A 6,104-nucleotide genomic window follows, 5' to 3' on the forward strand; every position below is an offset into this window, starting at 1 on the left:
TATTGACAAGTTGACGTACCACGTGTTAATCTTATTTTATGGTGCTGCCTCTTTAATTTCCAGTCAAATTATACAGATTCACAGCAACTTGCCCACATAAAATGAAAAAATAAATCTTTACATTCAATAAAAAACACGTAGGATTTTTTAATACATAGACCACAAATTTGTAAAGCTTTAAAAATAAAAACAATTGTGAGACCTATTAGACATTATTTCAAATTGTTAAAAGTATTAAGAAAACTTATCATACACATTACATTAACATTAACATTAACATCAGACTGGCCGATATTTAATACCCAAGTGGAAGCAGGAAGTGTCAAGTCTGCTTCAAAGACATATTACTGAACCTCCTTGAGTTAACAGGACAAAAGGCATGCACATGTTTATGATAAAATCAGTATGAAGCCAGTGGATAGGAAATTTTATGCAAACTTAATGTATCCAGAGTAACCATTGTCTATTTGAAACAAAGCTTCCATTCAGGGGTAAAAGGACATCGGACATTATGCTAGGGATTTTGCCCTAAGTTCAATGCTATTTCTTGACTTCTGCGGGTGTTAAGTGCTGTGTGGCGGCCGTAAAAAGTCGCCCCGACTTCATCTCAGTGTTGTTATATTTTCTGGTCCTTCGGGATCATTGATTTCAACTCATTTTTCACTGTTTGCATTGTTCTCGATGCTTCCGAGGGATCTAATTTCCAGATTTTATTCAGTAGCTGATAGTTTTATATAACAGCTTCAAATACTGATAAATAAGTTATATTCCTATCAAACTGTCACAAAAAATAGTTTTATTTTATATTCGTTTTCTTGAAATTCGAACAGTTTGTAACTAAGGGTCATATTTTTGAAAAATTTTAAATGTGTATTTTTAGTTAAAATAAGCGTTGGTATTTAAGGTATGTCTACTATGAAATATTTTAACACAATAAATAAACTGATACAATGCAGATTATCAGTTTTATTGACATTTTTCAAAATAAACGTAACGGAAAAAATAAGAGTGGAACAAAATATTTGGTCCCTAACTGTACTTCAAGTTATTTCCACCCGAGTGCCCATGATAACACTGATGCATTGATCATATCCTATTGTTTGTTTTCTATACATCTATTGCTATACTGTATTCATACACATGTACAATACTGACCGGGCATTATATGGAGGATTATTATTGAATACATGCAGTGGTGTAGCTGGCCATACATTGGCGTAGTTGGCCTTTTTCAGTTGAAACGGAGGGGCGCAGGAGACTGCATATTCCACTGCGGGTTCAGGGATGCCTTACTTTTAGCATTTTATATCAGTGGAACTTCACTAGCTAGTAGCAACCTTATTTATATAGATATTCTTGGGGTGTCTGTGTTAGTTCTTTGAGGTCCTTACTAGTATTTCGGTTGGCTTCAAAATAAATTTCAGATGTGTGAGCGAATTGATGTTAATTCTGGGGGTGTCAGTGTTAGTTATGGGCGAGTCCGTATTAGTTCTATGGGTGTCAGTGTAAGTTCTGGAAGCAATTAGGTTAGTTAATGTGATGGTGTCTGGTGTTGTTTTTGTTAGGGTATAGGATGCTGGATCAAATAAAAGCAAATGTTGCTCTTAAAATGCATTCTATGTTCGCTTCAACTGTGTCCTACAAAAGGTAAAAAAATTGCACCAAAGTGGCACTATTCCCATAAAAGTTCGTCTGTATTTCTTTGTCATGTTTACGTTGAAGACACATATGTAATATGTCGAAGCCACTTGCTTGGTTCTTGACTTATGACAGATGCAGTTGTCTCAGTCCTGATAACACTCAATCGACGGACTGTCAAGAGGTAACAGATCTGATTGCAAAGTTCATAAGATATACTTATAAAGATCTGTCTGCTTTCTAGCTTCACTTTCTATGTCCCCTATTTATTTAGTTTAGTGTTTTCTGTGCTTGAAATATTTACAAAAATGAATAAAGCTGTATATATATGTAAGGTTTAGGAAACACATGCAATAAGTGTCAAATATTTATGTTAAAATTTATTTGCTGACACCCTGTACGTAGTTTTATTTTCATTTTAAACACTTTCCCACCCGTGACCAAGTGTCTTTTCTGCAGCATACGTATATAATAATTATTTACAAAGGCATGTGAACTATTTTGTTGCGTCACTGGTGGGAAAAATGTTTAAAAGGTAAAAATGATTTATGTTCATATTTTAATAGAAAAGAGAATGCGAAATGTCTACAAAGTCTTCTTTTTTGTTCATAAACTTGTAAAATGAAGTCGCATTTATCTAGAAATGGTCTTCAACTATCATAACTATGCAATTTCAGAAGTCTATCCCTATGTCAAGTTTTCCTTAATCGGATAGGCAATCTGAATAGAAAAATGTCCGAGGTCTTTTAGCAATATTGTCAACTAGCTACATTAATTAGCCCCTCTTTGTTTATAAGTTAAACGGAAATGTGACTCACTTAAATTAATGCTATAACAATAATTTCAGTTATATATTTCTAGCCAGCATTTTGAAAGGATGACAATTTCATGTTAAAAACAGAAGAAACGGCTATCCAAATAGATGATATTGATAAATTGCATGATTAGAATTATTTTTTGCAAATACTTTAGTTACTTTTTTTATTCAGTGCCAAATGCATGAAAGGTTAAGAAAAGACTTTTACACTACGATAAAAGCCGTGAGTACACCGCATGATAGGCCATAATCGCCCGTGGCGGCATCTGTCATATCATTAGGGAAGATAACTCAGCGAATGCTGCTATTGTCAAAACTCAAAAAGACAGCTAGAGTTTGTTGTTCGATGGAAAAGTCCGACTGATAGCAGTGGAATTTTCAATTCAGATAGGAAAAAAGCAAATCCTGTAGAAAAAGTTACAATTGATATTTCAAATAGAAAATTTATCTACGACACACATGTTATCACTTACTTAATATAGTTTTGTATGTTCGGGTCAGTTCATTGTATAATATATTTTTTATTAAGCACTGATTTTTCATAATGTCATAACAAGCTTAGAAAATTCGACAATTTAAACTATGGACTTGTGTGGTTACTTTATATCTACACTGACTTTACAGTGATACCTCACATGCTTTCATGATGGTCTTCCGTGAGAAAATCACAACTAAAATAAAATTCTTCCGTAATATATATTTTAATGATAACATTCCTAGGCGAGATTAACCATATGATCTATCATTATGTTGAAGTAGAATACACATTCACATAAATTTACTTACTTAAATACTAGGATTAAAAATACTTTCCGTACAATATATCCATATATTATACTAAGCTAGCCGTATAATTGACGTGATGGCATCATAACTCTGTTTATGAAACGTGCAGAATTACCTTAAAATTACATTTTATAGGAGCAGATAATGCGACTGGGTCAGATCAAACACCACCACCAGCCTCAACACTAGACCAAGCCCCAACACCAGACCTAGTTTCAGCCAATGTTCTTCAGCCTGTGGAACACTATACCCGAAACCTGTAATAGAACCTACTCCTGAAGATCAAGATAATAATGATACCGAAAGCGGTAAATCTAATTTTGACATTGGCCACAAAAACGTATAGGGAAGAAGAAAAAATTATGTATGACTAAATTGTGAATACAGAAACGGGTGCAACTATTGGGTACACACATTACGTGTAGAAATTGTTGTTAAACGCGACAAAGATCTGGATTTTTTTCTGTCCAGAACATTCGCATATTCATGAAATAAATAAATGAAAAGAATTTTACCTTTTTTTCTGTCACTGTCCCTCTAAAACGAAGGCTTCATCTGTGTGACCATGGTTTTGTATTTCACTAATGGCTTGTTCTAAGATTTCACTTATCTGTGTTCAATCAGGGCTGTTATATTTCGATCTTCTTAGATCGAACAGCACGACTTTTATTTCGTGTTATTGGTACTGTTTAGTTTCTCAACATGACCATTTCGGCCTGGGTGGTTCCAATACTCCCGCTTTCAAAGCCTTGGGTATTGTTTAATCACCCCTTGGATATGGTGCCTGCTTTTTAATTTTGTCTTTTGACAGTTCCTGTGATACGCAGGCTCCATAACCCCAGATCCCCTTCCTAAATTCCAGTTTGTTTAGTTCTGCCCATTGTTTCCTCGTTTGGGGCAAACCCTTTATTTTATCTGGGGACCATACGCCGCTCTTCATGGAATTACACGCCTCAACACGTGTATCATTGAAGGTTCCATGTTCATCGTCGTTTGAATACATCTGCGGATGTCTCTAAATTGCTTTTTGTACTTTTAGCATGTATAAATGTTGAGTTCTGCTCAACCCGGGGCTAGAGGGCGTGGACGGTAGCATGCATTTCCACTACCGTCCATGAACAGGCTCAATCAAACCGAGCCTGCAACATTTTCATTTTTGTTGTGTTGAGCGACCTGTGGGGTTTCCACTTTTTCTATTTTCCTAATGTCATTTAATTTAGTTCTGTCATGTGGAGTGGTAAAAAACGTGCGTTAATGAAACATCTTTTCTGGGTAACCCTCCTTCGCTCAACTCATGGAAATAATCATATACATTCGTGTTGCACTGTCTTTCAAATCAAACGCAATCAGAGTTGTATCTAGGTTTTCTCCAGATACATGATAACTGAAAGGATATTATATTATTTCATACATTTAATTATTTCAATTTGGTCTAAGTTTTTAAATACTATAGAAAAATAAATATATTATAATTTAAACGTTACTTCCGTTAGTTCTTTTATCCGATATTGAAGTAACATTTGAATATTGATATAAAGACTATATTTCATTGAATGTATTAAATGTTCTACCTGTAAAAGTTCACGAGAAATATAAGGTGTAGCCATGTAACTATGTAATTATACATTACAAATATTTTGACAACAATTTCATAATCATGTTTTAAGATATAAAGCTTTATGAATGTTGAATAGGTCGATTATATTTATAAATACTAAATATTGAAAACAACATTATAAATGGACTATAGTCATTCTCATCTGCTGTATTGCTAATATATCATGTATATCCCAGACTCGAAGTTTGGCACGCCATTCTAATATTTCGTTTCTTATATTTCTCTAACACACCTCTTTACATTCTTCGTTCAATCCTGTTTCTTTGCAGGTGTTTTTACTGATCTGCATCAGAAAAAAATATCATGTTATTACTATGTTTTGTATTATTAGTATCTTTGAAATTCATGCAAGAAAACTTATATGAAAAGTGTGATATTTTTTGTAAAATGTGTTTGGCCATATCATTTTTGTTTATACTTAGTAATATTTTCAAATAGTCAAATGACAATATAAAACAAATACGTATTACCATATCAAGTCCAAATTTCTGCAACCTTGCAACCAGTAATGGCGCTGTGGTATCCTAGGTGCCAATCAGCTCTTTGATTTGCCATTATCTGCCTCTGAAACAAAATCACTACCTTCGCCTTTGCTTTCATTACCAGACACAGAGAAAGATGAAGTTATTTCCAAAAAAGTCTTTTGCTTCCTGTGTTCCTGTTTTTAGGTCTCTACACACTTTTTCCTGGTAATAGGTATGATTAAACCCATAATACAGTTTTATAAACTTACTTTTTCTGCCCTAATAAATTTTGATTTATTTCTGCGAACACCTGACCTGAAAATACTATAAAAATGATAGTGGCATCGCAAAAAAGCGGACATTTTGTCCCTGCTAATGGAAGATTGAAACAACCTTTACCGCATTCATTTCCATATGTTCGGAGGGTAGATGAAGGATATCACGCAATTGTTTATTTTTCTCTATAAGCCTTGAGCCCAGAACATATGGCAGGCAATTACAACCAGCGCATATCCATCTGGTTATGTACATGCTATATAGAAGAGAACAAGTACTAGATATGCAAAAATAAATCAATGCCTAAAATACAAGATCTTTATCCGTTGGATTATAATTGTAATTCACATTTCAAAGAGATGATATTTTATTCTTTCCTTCATAAAAACGACATTATAGTGCACAACAAAGACGTCTCTAAAAGACGTGATTGTACCTTTCAAAACAACCTAAAAGGACGGAAAGGACTCTCCAAAAAGAAGTAAAAAAGACGTCTCCTGAAAGA

The sequence above is a fragment of the Mercenaria mercenaria genome, chromosome 19 (genome assembly GCF_021730395.1).
Source record: "Mercenaria mercenaria strain notata chromosome 19, MADL_Memer_1, whole genome shotgun sequence".
Lineage (NCBI taxonomy): Eukaryota > Metazoa > Mollusca > Bivalvia > Venerida > Veneridae > Mercenaria > Mercenaria mercenaria.